At 60.7% G+C, this 15,022-nt stretch overlaps 1 protein-coding gene across 4 annotated transcripts in view; it reads right to left on the reverse strand.

Moving 5' to 3' along the window:
* ZNF536 (zinc finger protein 536) overlaps positions 1-15,022 on the reverse strand; it is a 430,531-nt gene that overhangs the window by 339,473 nt on the left and 76,036 nt on the right. The window lies entirely within an intron of this gene.

Below are 15,022 nucleotides of genomic sequence, written 5' to 3' on the forward strand. Positions count from 1 at the left end.
AAGGATTGATGAAGGGGTGAGGGAGATATGGAGGAAGGGAGGGATGGATGGATAGAGGGATGGGTGGATGGAGGGAGGGATGGAGGGAGGGATGGAGGGAAGGAGTGATGGAAGGATGGAGGGATGGATGGGTGGATGGACTGAGGGAGGGAGGGAGGGAGGGAGGGATGGGTGGATGGAGGGATTGATGAAGGGATGAGGGAGGGATGGAAGGATGGAGGGGTGGGTGGACGGATGGATGGAGGAAGGGATGGACGGCTGGAGAGAGGGATGCATGGAGGTGGAGGGAGTGATGGACAGACGGAGGGATGGAGGGAGGGATGGAAAGGGAAAGATGGCCGAGGGTAGGTGGGCCAGGGGTGGGTGAGTAAACAAAGGGAGAGGCTGGGCAGACGGACGGAGAGGGGGACAAGGGCAGGGGAGATGTTAGGTAGACAGAGGGACGACGGAAGTGGGCGGACCGGGAGCGGGAGGGCGGGAAGGAAACGTGGAAGGCAGTGGGGAGGAGAGTGGGGACGGAAGGGCCCGAGGACCGAACGCTGTGGGGGGCAGAGAAAGGCTCAAAGGGCAGGTGCGAGCCCTGAGAGGCAGCACGGCCCCCGCCCCGACCCCGCGCACCCCGACCCCGCGCACCCCGCCCGGGCAGGAGAACAGCCTCTCCCCCAGGGAGCCTGCCTCGCTGCTCACGCCGCCGACCCCGGGCCCGGCCCCCCTGGAACCGATTCCTTATGAAGTCCCCAGGCAAGTCCTGATGGAGATAGTATGTTTATTTTTTAAACAGGAATGAATTATTCAGCACTTCTAAATCCAGAGCACATCAAATCCAGAACGACACACACTGTGCTTTTCCCCTCTCCCCGCATACACTTAGAAATATTCTCTAATTTCTTTAAAAGAATAAAATTATTGATTGTGGGTGAATTAGCAGCTCGAGAAAGGTCCAGATGCCAGCAGGCGGTGGGAGGTGTTGCTGGGCCGGAGCGGAGCGCCCGAGCAGGGGCGGGGGTGCAGGTGGGCACGGGCCGAAAGGCACAGGGGATGGGCCAGGGCGGGACGGGCGGCACGGGGCTGCGTGGGGGGCCCTCCCGGCCCGTCCTGTGCCCGCCTCCAGCTGCATCCCGGGGGGGCCCGGCCAGCAGATCCGGCCCGGAGACCCCAAAGAACATTGCGAGCTCTGGCGGGGTGAGTGGGGGCTCCGGGTCCCCTAGACGGGGTCCTCGAGGGCCCGGGGCTGCTGCTCTCGCCTGGTCCCCGGCCACGGCACTGGTCCCCGACGTGTGCTGCCCCGAGGAACCAGGACGGTCCCACTGCCCGAACCTCACCAGACCTGACCCCGTAGGCCCGGCGGGACCCTGTGAAGCCCCGGAGGTGCCAAGAGCCAAAGCACAGTGGCCTCAACCACCGGGCAGGCTGCAGCCCACCGGCCAGCACCCCCCAACCCCGGCCTGCAGGCCTCTGGGAACGAGGGATGGGGCTTGGGGTCGGGGAGGCTGCATGTGGGGGGACGGCAGGAGGTTCAGGGCTGTCTCGGGTGGCAGGCAACAGAAAGTTCCAGAAACTCAGTGTGAGCCCCCAAAACGTAGATTATTTCACCCACAGAGCATTGGTGAGAGGGTCCAAGCGGGGGTTTCGGGGAAGGCAGCTCCTCGGGAGGCCTGGGGTCACTCCGGGGGGCTCGGCCGAGGTGTAAGGGGCCCCCGGCCACGAGCATGGGAGTCAGCTCCCCGAGGGGCTGCAGAGCCACCGGGGAGGGAGGGCGGCGTCCGTCCCACGGACGCAGGGACCTGTGAGATGGGCCCAAACCGCGCGGAGCCTTCTGCCTGCCCCCCGGGACCCGGGCCTAAGGAAATAGCCCGAGGGAAGGAAAACGGATCTCTCTGTACGACGGATGCTCATCGCGGTATTTTTTATACCAGGAACTATTGGAAATAACTCGAATGTCAATAAAAAAGGGGATCGTGACGTAAATTACGGCCCATCCGCCGCAGGGCGAGCAGTGGCCATGAAGCAGCGTGGTCATGAAGCACGCGGGCATCTAACACGAGGCGCATCGCGTGGGGCCAGCGAGAAGAATCCAAAACTACGGGGCCGGTTATTACAATTACGAGATGACCGTACAGTGAAAGAATGTACGTGAGGCGGGAGCAGAAAAAAGCAAGGTCACCCACAGGTGAGCCCACGGTTCGGGGTGGGGTGGGGGTGGGGCAGCGAGGGGTGCTCGGAGGCTCCGGGGCCGCTCCCTCCAGCGCCCAACCTGGGGCACCGCACGGACACTTCCTGTGGGATTCGGGACCTCAAACGTGGGGAGCGGAGTCGATGTGCAAACCCCGGGTCCTCGGGGGGTTCAGGGGCGGAAAGCCCGGGAATAGGTGGGGCCGGCCTGGAGGAGGGGCGATTTGCAGACACGAGGTGGGCGGCAGAGGAGGAAGGCACGTCGGGGCCGGGGGCGCGCTGCTGCACCCCGGGAGGCGCCACGGCCTGATGACACACCGGGAATTAGCACACGGTCCCTGTACCCACGACGTGGATCAGTGGCTGAGCTACAGCTGCGTGTGGAGGATACGGCGCGACGGGCCTCGCTCGGCCCCGCAACTCCCACGCCAGGCCCGAGGCCCCCACTGCGCGGGGAGCCCGGCACGGGGTGGTCTGAAGCCGCCTTGCGGGGGCCACGCGATCCAGAGCTCGTTGGGGTAACCGGGCCGCCCGGGGCAGCCGTCACTCCTCCCTGCGCCAAATCTCCCCAGTGCCGTGGGCGCTCGGGCCATTCCATCCCCAAGGCCACCCCAGGGGGCTCCGCTCGGCAGGCAGGGCGCCCTCTGATCCTCTCCCGACCCCGATGCTGGGTGCTCTGGCCTCTGATCCTCCCCCCACCCTGATGCTGGGTGCTCTGCCCTCTGATCCTCCCCCCACCCTGATGCTGGGTGCTCTTGCCTCTGATCCCCCCCCACACCCTGATGCTGGGTGCTCTGCCCTCTGATCCCCCCCACACCCTGATGCTGGGTGCTCTGGCCTCTAATCCTCCCCCAACCCCGATGCTGGGTGCTCTGACCTCTGATCCCCCCCCACCCTGATGCTGGGTGCTCTGGCCTCTGATCCCCCCCCACCCTGATGCTGGGTGCTCTGGCCTCTGATCCCCCCCACACCCTGATGCTGGGTGCTCTGGCCTCTGATCCTCCCCCCACCCTGATGCTGGGTGCTCTGCCCTCTGATCCCCCCCACACCCTGATGCTAGGTGCTCTGACTTCTGATCCTCCCCACCTTGATGCTGGGTGCTCTGGCCTCTGATCCTCCTCCCCACCCCGATGCTGGGTGCTCTGACCTCTGATCCCCCCCCACCCCGATGCTGGGTGCTCTGGCCTCTGATCCTCCCCCCACCCTGATGCTGGGTGCTCTGCCCTCTGATCCCCCCCACACCCTGATGCTAGGTGCTCTGACTTCTGATCCTCCCCACCTTGATGCTGGGTGCTCTGGCCTCTGATCCTCCTCCCCACCCCGATGCTGGGTGCTCTGACCTCTGATCCCCCCCCACCCCGATGCTGGGTGCTCTGGCCTCTGATCCTCACCCCCACCCCGATGCTGGGTGCTCTGACCTCTGATCCCCCCCCACCCTGATGCTGGGTGCTCTGGCCTCTGATCCTCACCCCCACCCCGATGCTGGGTGCTCTGACCTCTGATCCCCCCCACCCCGATGCTGGGTGCTCTGACCTCTGATCCCCCCCCACCCTGATGCTGGGTGCTCTGGCCTCTGATCCCCCCCACACCCTGATGCTGGGTGCTCTGGCCTCTGATCCTCCCCCCACCCTGATGCTGGGTGCTCTGCCCTCTGATCCCCCCCACACCCTGATGCTGGGTGCTCTGACTTCTGATCCTCCCCACCTTGATGCTGGGTGCTCTGGCCTCTGATCCTCCTCCCCACCCCGATGCTGGGTGCTCTGACCTCTGATCCCCCCCCACCCCGATGCTGGGTGCTCTGGCCTCTGATCCTCCCCACACCCTGATGCTGGGTGCTCTGACCTCTGATCCTCCCCCAACCCTGATGCTGGGTGCTCTGGCCTCTGATTTCCCCCCACCCGGATGCTGGGTGCTCTTGCCGGGGACCCAGGGCCTGGAGAAGACCAGAATGGCCTGAGAAAGTAAGATCTACTGAGGAGCAGGGCAGGACATGGCTCCTCTAGGACCAGAACGCTGCCCACGGAGAGAGCCCAGAGGCTTCGATCAAGGTGGCCTGGGACGAGTCCGCTCTCCTTCTATCTCAACATGAGAAGCCGCCAGTTCAGTGTAAAGCAGAGATTAGGCACGATAGAAGGAAAAAAAAAAAAAAAAGAATTCTAGAAGTTCTCTAGAATCCGGTACAATGAGCCGCGCAGGCCAGGACGACGCCGGAAGCTCCTTCGGGCCTCGATGGCCGCGCCGCCTCCGCCCTCCCACGTCCCCCCGGAGCAGCTTCTCCCGCAGGTCTCCGCGTCCCCGAGGTCGGTGGCACGTCTGGGAAGGGACGGATGTCAGAGCAGGGGCAGGGCCCGTGACGCGGACGGGACCCGCGAGCTCGTCCCCGGCCCACGGCGGAGGGTGGAAAATAAGAGGGCCGCACGCGGTCACGCGGGTTTACGGGAACATTAGTGGCTATAAAAAGGACGAACACACAAAGCCATCTCCACTTTTTTTTCCTCCCCCAAAACATCAGTCAGGGCAGCGCCTTATTTTATTTTAATCTGCGAGACCTTCGCCCGCCAGCGGAGAGGTCTCCGTACGTTTAGCCCCTCGCATAGCCCCACAAATACAGCTGGCGATATTGATTAATGTTTATTAGCGCCTTCCAAATATACTTGCATCTTAGTCAACTCTGCCATTTAATAATTTTGCTAAATCTCAAAAATGGAGATGCAATCTTGCCTTTAAGAAGGCAGCCCTGCTAGTTATTTACAGATTGTAACATTTACATAAGAGTTTGGTTTAACAAGAGATATAAATATAGATAAAACCCTTAGGACTTCATTCTTTAAACTGCCCTCTAAAAATCTGCCCTGCAATTTGCAAACTGAATTTTGTGCAGACTATTCTTGGAAGCCTTTGTGAATTAGGGAGAACTAACTCAAAGCAAGGGCTGGCTAATCACAATTTTGCAAATTGTACGTAGCAATCATCCTCACATTGTGAAATTCAGATCTATAAAATGCTGATGTTTTAAAGTTGAAAAATAAATTAGCTCACTAGAACTATTTCGCCAAAAAAAAAAAAAAAATCAGTCTGAGGCTTTACAACTAAATTATTTGTTTAAAAAAAAATTAAAAGATAGTCACATTGGTGGCAAATAATAAATAAAGGCAGAGCAGCATGCCAGCGTGTTCCTGCCACAATCAGCCCTCCGATGGAGAGGGCTCCCCGCCGGCGTCCCCCGCTTCAAGGCACCTCCTATAAATACTCACCTGCCTGCAGCACGTAGATCCCGAAACTCCCCAGAATACACTCGTGGCCACGCCGCGACTTCTATTTTAAGCGCCTCCAGTGTATCTGTCTACGATCTGGAAAACGCTCTCAGACAGGGAAAGGATCACTCAACACAGTCTTTGATATGTCATCCACTCGCTCGCTCAAGCTGATTCACGTCCGTCCAGCCGAAGGAGCTGGCAGTTAGCATCAGTTTACTTGTTAAAACCAACGCCACTCGGGTCGCAGAGGCTGCGATCGGACGCGACGCCAGGGGAGATGGCCTGCTGCCTGGGACCCAGCGTGACCCAGCGACAGCGGAGGCCCCCCCGGGCGACAAAAGCTGGCCTCAGAAGGGGAGTCCGTGCGCCCACAACGGGACAGCGGGGCACAGGGGACCCGGGCCGCCCATTCCTCCCCGGGGGACGAGCTACAGGCCATCGCCCTAAGAGGCGGGGTGTGTACGCACGCACACAGACAAACACACCGGCGTGCACCGTATGCACACGCGTGCACGCACAGTATCCCCCCCCACCTCCGTGAGCCCCAGGGCTCCACGCTGCTGCCAACAAACACAGACAGAGGTGAACGCAAGGGCTCGAGCTCATCAAATCCTGTTTTCTCAAACTCCGAGACCTCTCCACAGCCCTTGGCTCTGGCGGAGTTTTGCGATATTTAGAATTACTTGACATAAGCCCGTGGTTAAAAATACTCCGATTCCCCTGCAACAGCATCTGCCTGCCGCAGCCACGGCGCGCTCGTCTCGCTCGTCTCGCTCGTCTCGCTGGCTCTTGTCAGGCCCACGTCCGGTCTGCCCACTTCCTTCCTTCTCGTTGGACATCGCGCCAGGCCAAGGAGCCGCCACTGAGGTCTGGCTGCGGGTTACCCCGTCCTCGTGCCTCGGGAGCCCCCCGCCAGGCTGTCGCAGCACAGCTCCAGGCACGCGGGGAGCCCGCGGGCAACTGCACAGGCTGCGGGGACGGGCCCCCGGCAAGCTCGGGGGGGGCCTGCGGGAGGCTGGCAAAGATGCTGCTTCTCATTTGAGAAATAACCACGACGTCCTCAGAAAAGGCAGGCCGGACCCGCCAACACGCGGCCAGGCCCCTGTGCGTCACGGTGGCGAGGGCGAGACACCAGCTCCTCACCCGGCGGACCCTGCGTCCCTCTAGCACCCAGCTGCCCGGCCCTCCGCGCGGGCGTCTGGTGCAACACGGCCTCTAGGAAGCAAATATTTATGTCAGTAAATACCATCAAGAGACAATCTGCACGCAAGTGTTTTCCATAGGCCGCCCTTAGCCGCAAGGACAGAAATCGCTGCCTCAGTGCAGAAGGTGTTGCGGGCGTCTGGGAGTTCAGGCAATGCCTTAGAACGTTACCTTCCCGCTCTTAATTCTGAATGTGGACTCAACGCTCGGTTACAAGGTAAATCCTCCAAAGACGACGACGGTCAGAGGTCACGGGAGCTCACCCCGCCCTCCCGGGGGGTCGCCAGCACCTCGCTAGCAGGCAAGACGCCGAGGCAGGCGGCCCAGGCCCACCCCAGCCGCCTGCGAGAAGACTGTTCAAACACACCTGCCCGAAGCCCCCAGAGCACAGACCCCCAGTGGGGATGAGGGCGGAGGAAGAGGCACCTACTCCCTGGGCTGCTGGGCTTTTGGCAGGGCTGTCTCCCCACCCGGACGTGTGGGCACAGGTGCAGGACCCTGGGTTCTGGGCCCGAGGAGAAATGTCACCTGCCTTAGGTCTGCTGTGCCCCCAGAGACACCTGCAAGAGGGTCTCCGAACACCTGTGGGGTGGCCTGAGACCTTGAGACTGGGGTCCAGTCCCAGCTGGGACAGGCGCTGGCTGGCAAATCTCAGGCAAGACCCTAAGCCCGGACTCCTCAGTGTCCCGGCGTGTGAAACCAGAATAATGACACCTGCTTCGTGGGACAAGAGGGAGCTAGGCTCCCCGAGTTAGGACCGAGTGAACCAGTGAGAACCAGAACTCTAACTGTGCTAGAGCTGCCTTCGCTATGGAGTGGCCGGGGTTCTTTTGGGGAAGGGGGTCATTTTTAACCATCGTATTTTGATATATATTTTCCAAGTTAAGTTCTTGAACTACAGGCTGTATCAGAGCTTTGCACGCCTCAAAGACAACAGGGGCTGACCCTCAGATTGGAGGGGGCCAAGTGAGGCCTTGCCCAGAGCCACCTACCCCACCTAGGCCCGGCCCAGGCTCTGCTCGGTGCCATGCTCTGGCTTCCCTGAGCTGCGTCCCTGGCTTTACGTCCTCAGGTTCCCCTGGGTCCACAGCCAGGCTCCCAAGCCTCCTAGATGCCGGAGCAGGTGAGGATGGTGGCATCATCCCGCTTGGACCAAGAACGGCCACGGCTGGAGTCAGCACAGGATGCACAGGCCTGCACAGGCCCCAAAAGGCAAATAATTTAGTCTCTGTAACCTTCCAAACTACCTCAACACATGCCCAGGATGCCTCCACGGAATGGGACACACGGCCCCACAGGTGAGACGGTGACCGCAGCCCACTGTCTCACGCCCAGACTACTACATGATACCGGTTTCTGTGGCCCTGGTCTCTGTGACCCCTCCCCTTGCTCTAAAGCATCGCAAGAAAATATTTAAAATACGTGCAACTAAGGGCTACATATGCCCAGCATATGTAAAGAACTCTTAAAATTCAGTTACACACACAAAGAAAAAAAAGAAAAGAAAAATGAAAAAAACGACTGACAAGTAATTTATAGAAAACCCTGGAGCGGGCATTACACGTATGAGAAGATAGTGGCACTTCTAATGAGGGAAATCCAACTCAAAAATACCAGTTTGTATCCTTCGTATCCGTAATCATTTAAAAGAGCAGTGATAGGGCAGCCCGGGTGGCTCGGCGGTTTGGCGCCGCCTTCGGCCGGGGCGTGATCCTGGAGACCCGAGATCGAGTCCCGCGTCGGGCTCCCTGCATGGAGCCTGCTTCTCCCTCTGCCTGTGTCTCTGCTTCTCTCTCTCTCATGAATAAATAAATAAAAATCTTTAAAAATAAAAAAAATAAAAATAAATAAAAGAGAGTAATATTCAGTATCGGTGAGGTTTTGGGAAATGAGCGCTACGCACGTAATCTGGGTAGACACGGAAATAACGAACATACGGTAACGCTTTGAAGGGCAGTTTGGTGATGTCTACCTAAAAATTAACATACACATCGAGGGACCCAGAAAGAGGAGTTCTAGAAGGCCATCCTACGGAAATACTTGACCTGGTTCACCGCGGCACAAGCACGACGTGGAGGGAAAACGGAGCCGGCCTTCGCCTCCCCCGACAAGGACACGGGGTCACGGAAATGTGGCGAGAGCACGTGAGGGGGAATTACAGGAAGAAATAGGCGAGGGAGCAGAAGGGCGCGGAGGACACGGGAAGGGCCCCGGGAGCCCTGGGTGGGCAGAGGCCTCCTGGGGGTGCCGTGGCGAGGACACGGCCAGCGCCGGGCACAGCGGGCACCGGGGAGCCGTGTGCGGGCGAACACAGCAGCTGGTGGCCGGGGCGGCCCCACGCAGGGCAAGGAGGAGCAGGGCGCGGCCAGCAGGCCCCCGCACAGGCCCCTCTCAGAAGCACCCAGGGCGCCCCGCTGTCACCTAAGTGACACCTCCCCCATCTCCAGGCTTGAGAAGCATGGGGTGCGGCCTCCTCGGCGCATCGGAGCCAGCAGCTCTCTCCCTGCAGCCCCCCGCACCTGCAGGCCTCTCCCCACACCTGTGCTCACCGCACCCACAGGCCTCTCCTGCCTCCTGTGCCCCCCGCCCCTGCAGGCCTCTCCCCGCCCCCTGTGACCCCCACACCTGCAGGTCCCTCCCCACCCCCTGTGCCCCCTGCACCCACAGGCCTCTCCTGCCTCCTGTGCCCCCCGCCCCTGCAGGCCTCTCCCAGCCCCCTGTGGCCCCCACACCCGCAAGTCCCTCCCCACCCCCTGTGCCCCCTGCACCCACAGGCCTCTCCCTGCCCCCTGTGGCCCCCACACCCGCAGGTCCCTCCCCACCCCCTGTGCCCCCTGCACCCACAGGCCTCTCCCTGCCCCCTGTGGCCCCCACACCCGCAGGTCCCTCCCCACCCCCTGTGCCCCCCTGCACCCATAGGCCTCTCCCACCTCCTGTGCCCCCCCACCCGCAGGTCTCTCCCTGCCCTGCACCTGCACCACCCACAGCGCCCACACCCTGCAGGCCTCTGTGGGCACATGGTGTGGCCCTTTCCCGGGGGGCAGGCAGACAAGGTGGAAGGTCATGGGGTGGGTGGCCTTCTGGGGAGCGGATCCCCTGAGGCCTGGGCTGTCCAGCAGGAGGCACCTGAGGGCACAGCTCAGGCCGGCCTGCAACAGGACCACCCAACAGGGCTGAGAGCCCCCGGAACAGGGAGCCCTGTGAAGAGCGGGGCCTATGCCCACGGCCCCCACGTCATGCAGCCCGCAGCCGCCCAGGCCTGCCCCAGACTCCACCCGCCGGGAGCCCTCGGTGCACTTCAGCCCGGTCGACTGGCCTCCCACGGGGGACCAGGGTCGCCACCCCTGCACTCTGAAGTCCGTGCAACAGGAGGCCCTGAGAAAACAGTGGGGAACCCCAAGGGCAAAGAAAACATATGCCTGGGACCCCAGCAAGGCAGTCACCCCAAAATGAGAGCGTTCAAAACAAATAATGGGGGCTGTTATTTCCAAAAGAGCATCAAGGTCATTGCCGTGGCAACACCAGCCCTTTGCTGGCCTTCCCACACCTCAGGCCTGCAGGACTGGGAGCCAGGGACAGGGCGCTCCCTTCTCAGGGCTCAGGCCTCCAGCATTTTCTTTGGCCCCATGAGAAGACGCTTCCTTGGGAGACTCAAATTTTTACCTCCTGGTTTTTCTTAGAAGGGGGTCCACCTGCACTCAGGCTGGTGAAAAACCTGGACCCAAGGCCAGCAGTCCCGCCAAACCAAGGACCCCCACGAAGCCATCTGTGGATGCTTTGAGGCCCCCGGGGATGCTGGAACCCGCTGCCTGGATGCTGAGGCCAGGAGGCCCTCACTCCCGTCACTCAGGGAGGCTGCAGCTTGGGTGACAGGGAAGGGTCCTGGGGAGGGGAGCCCAGGGGCCACCACAGAGGGTGCGGAGGGGCTAGGCCTCTCCCCGGCTCCTGGAAACACGGCTATGTGCGGCCCCGCTGGGGTTTCCACCTGCCCTGGCTGAGACAGAAACCAGGGGCAGGGGGACAGGGCAGGAGCCCCGAGCGGGGGCAGGCCAGTCCCCATCCCGAGTTCCAAGGGGGCCCCAGGGGAGAGTGGACCAGAAAGATCAATACGCAAAAGGCACCGGGAGCAGCCCACCCCGCTATCTGGGCTAGCCCGGCCTGCACTCAAGCTCCACGGGGTGCAAAGACGGTCACCCCTCCGGGACGAGGTCCCCACGGGCCCCCAGGGCTCCGTGCCGCCGTGGCGCTGTCCCCCTCACTCAGCCACATCTGAGAACCACAGATGACACCTGGCACGCTCTGCTATCAGGCCTACTTGCTGTCTTCCTCTGATAAGGAGGAGAAAGGCCTTGGAAGTGTGGCTGTCATCATCCCTGGGGACCTACAGAAGCCCCAGCCCTGCAAAGGGTCAGGGCAGGCGCCATGTCCCCACCCATGTCACAGAGACAGGAGGGAGGGTGACTCCCTGAGGCAACGGGCATCACCGGTAGGTCCCAGGCTCCTGGCTCTCGGGCCCGTGCACCCCAGTCCACGGGTCCAGGCCCCGCACAGCATCGCAGGGGTGCACCGGGGACACTCCACGCCCCTCCACGCAGGGTCTCTGGGCTGGGTGCTGCGCTCAGGTGGAAAAGAGAGAGCCATTCAAAGACAGATTTTTCTTTTACATTTTATTATTTGCTGTTAGTATTTTATATTTATTATTATCTTAAACTGGCTTCATACCAAAAAAAAAAAAAAATCAGCGTTCTTATAGAAACTCTACAGGTGTAAGAAAGAAAAAAAAGAAGAAGATCCCAAGAAGCTCGGGGAGCTTGTTTCTCTGGTTCTCTGGGGGCTCTGGAGGCTGTAACTGGGGGCACGGACGGTTCTGTGTTTGGGGCAGGGAGGGGTGGGGGCAAGAGGACAGACGGACGGGAGCCAGCCCTTCAGACCCCACGCCCTCGACGGCGCTGTGGGCACGGCCGTCCGCCCCCCGCCACGGCCAGCACAGCCCCAGGCTGGCACCTGTCCGTCCAGCCCCCGGATGGCCACAGCAGAGCGCATGCAGGTGTGGCAGGGGTCACAGGTGTGGCAGGTGTCGCAGGTGTCCAGCGCGCCAGGCAGCCGCGGGTGGTGAGAGGTGAGACACGCTTTTTAAAACACCCGTGTAACGGTGACGCGCCGGGCTTCCCGTGTCCCAGGGAATGCACTAGGGGCCCCCAAAGCCATGGGGTCCCAGGTGGAGAGGGACGGGGCTCGGGCAGGGGGAGCTGGGCGGCGGGTGAGAGAGGCCGGTGCAAACCGGCGTCGGGGGCAACCCCTCCTGGGAGGGCGTGGACGAGGCTGACACACGGGAAGGGGCGTAAGTTAAGGGAGGACCGTGCACGGAGCGCGCGGAGCACCCGCGGGGCGCGTGGACCCCAAAGGGTGAGGGGGAAACCGTCGCCCAGGGCCGACACCGGAACCTGCTCCCACTCTGCCGCCCTCACGCTCGCGTCCCGCGCTGTCTCCCGTGCAAGGGGCCTCACCTCTCGGGAGCCCGTGTCCAGGCCGCGGAGCCACTCGGGCCGCCCCTGCGGGGGCACCGCACCCACGGCCACGGCCTCAGGGAGCCCCGGGAGGCCCGGCGGGCGACTGGCGGGGTCCCCGGGAGAAGAGCGGCCTCTCCCTCGGGATCTGGTCACCAGGCAGGGGCGCCCAAGCCAGGGTCTCCGGGCCCGTCTCTGCAGCCGCCGCGCAGGCAGGAGGGAGGCGACGCGGGGCCTGCGGCGGCCTGGACCCGACGCCGAGGAGCGGGCCTTACAAGCGGCCCTCGGCCACTGCCCGTCGCCACCCCAGCTCCCCGCGGCCCATTATCCGAGTACTTGAACCCTGGCTAACAATGAGTTCGCCGAGAATGAGAGTGCTCGGCTCTAATTGTCTGTATTTAGTCACGCAAACAGGAGCAATGGTCTGAGAATGGCTAGTTAGCCGCTGACAGCCCGGCTCGGCGGGCTCCGAGGAGCGCCTACAAATTGTTTTGATGGAGACTCAACCAGAGCAGTAAATTTCCTCTCCGGCCTGCTTGCCTGGAACAAGTTTCCCTCCTTGCTCCCACTTCTTTCCCTCCCCGGCGCCCCCCGGCCCCCCCAAACCCTTTTCCGCCTTAAATGAAATTCCTGCCGCCGCTAATATCCAACAAATAAACATCATTAAGAAATTGAAGGCACTGAAAGAATGTGTGGTTTCTGTTAAATTTTCCCCTGTCAATCAATTCTGCATGTCTGCATGAGACCGATGATCGTATCATCATGTTAGTTTGCCTGACTTGTTCGGCACAAAGAAGGTGGGAACATTTTCTCAAGCAGGGATGTCAGCACTTGAAAAATCCATCACCATCTGTGCTCATTTTCTGAAAGGGAGGAAAAACAACCCCTGTTTAAGAATACACCAGAACAAATAACTCGAATGTTTGAAAATAAACCACAGGGTCAAAGAAACTTTATAATGACGCGGGGAGGCGACGGTATTGTTCTGGCTTTGTAACGCGGGGCCCCGCGCACCTTCGGCCGCCGCATTCTTCGCTCCAAAAATAGATATTAATGTGACCCCCGGAAGGGCCCGCGCCGTGTGAGGCGCATACAAACACGCCGTTTGCAATCCCGGCGCGGCCGGCGTCGGGCGAGGCGAGGCCCCGAGAGGCCTCCCGGGCCTGGACGGCGCGGCCTCCGCGACCCGGCCGCCTCCCCTGGCCTCCTCCCCGCGGCCCCGTGCACCCGCCGCCCCGGAAGAGTCCGGGAAGGGAAGAAGTTTGCAAGGCCCAACTTTCCGGGGCGAAGCCCGTCGAGGCCGCCCTGCAGCGCGGAGGCTGAGGCGGGCGGAGAGAAGTGAAGGAAAACACCCTTAATAAACTTATAAGCCCAAAGCATTCGGATCTAATTTTTCTTTCTGTATCTGGCCATTGTACTCTGTCATGAGGAGGTCTCCCATAAATAATGTAGTGTTCTTATGAAAGTTTTTAAGGCCCCGGAGTCGGACAGCAGCGTTACAAATGATACCCAACACAAAGAATATCAATTAATCAAATGGTAAAACACTACAAGAACTCACAATACACAAGTAGCAGAGGGAAAGATAAATTGATTTTTGCTGCAGCACTGCGCCTTTTCAGCAGCACAACTGTGTGAAAAATACCAGTTAAAAAGTGTGCTGAGGCAGCAAAACCATTTAATACGCCACAAACAGTTATCTAAGGCGACGTCCAATAACCAGACAGTACAGTAATGTGACCTACATACTAACAAAATCATTTTGAGGCACGGAAGCCAGTCCGCACTCGCCCGCCCGACGCGGCCTCGCTGACCGGGTGGCTCTCGGCCCGCCGGAAGCCCGGTGTTCCCCCTTCTGCCCGCGTCTCCCGCGGAACCGTGCCACGGACACAGCCCGGAGAGCAATCGGGGACGGCCCGAGCGAGCGGCTTGGTGACGTGGGCCACCTCCGGAGTCCCTGCATTTCCGTGGAGTGCCTGTGATGGGCTTGACTCCCTCTGTGTCCCCGTGGACCCCCTCACCCCGTCTTGTTCGACGCTTTATCCGTAGGCCGGCGTGGGGAACTGATGCCCTCGTCCGTGCGAGTCTCGGGACAGGGCTGTTGCGAGGTGTCGCTGGGTGCGGCGGGTCAGCCAGGAGACGTGGGACGGGGAAGACCCGCAGGTAGCCTGGGATCGCCGGGCGGCTGAAGTGCCCCGGAGGCTCCTCAGGTGCCACCCTCCGGAAGGTGGCCTCCCCGCCAAGGACGCACCCACCGCCCCCCTGCCAGCCCCTCTGCAGCGATCGGGGGAGAGTGGCATAGGGGTGAAGCTGCACAAGGGACCGGCGGCCAAGAGTCAAGGGACGGCCATCAGCCAGGTCTGAGCTCAGCTGAGATCATAGAGACACTTCTAGAAACTTCCGGTTGCCCAGCTGTCTGGAGAAGAGAGACCCTGAGAACCCAGCAGCCTCTGACCATACTGCAGCCTTTCCCAGCAGGCCTCGATTCCCTCCACCAGCTGCAGTTACCAGTTCCCATTTAACCGATGAGGGCACTCGGGGCCTAGAAAGTTCCAGCCTCCCCCACCCCCCACCAATGGAGCAAGAAAACCAAGATGGCACGCAACGCAAGACCTGCCCCCCAGCTGGAGTTGAGTGCCAGCTTTGTAAGTCCTTAAAAAAAATTAAAAAAATTAAAAAAAAAACACTTCTCTTTGTAAACCTTTCTCCCACCCTATTTCAGTCTTTGGAACTTATGACTGATAATCCTCTTTGTGTCAAGAAAGGCACGGTTCATATGAAAAAAAAAAAAAAAAAAAACGTTCACAAGATTACGTGGAGAGATCGCCAAGTCCCCCCAAAATAATGCCGTGGCGGTCAAGTTCATCTCAGTCCACGTTCTGA

This window comes from Canis aureus, chromosome 1 (assembly GCF_053574225.1).
Source record: "Canis aureus isolate CA01 chromosome 1, VMU_Caureus_v.1.0, whole genome shotgun sequence".
NCBI lineage: Eukaryota > Metazoa > Chordata > Mammalia > Carnivora > Canidae > Canis > Canis aureus.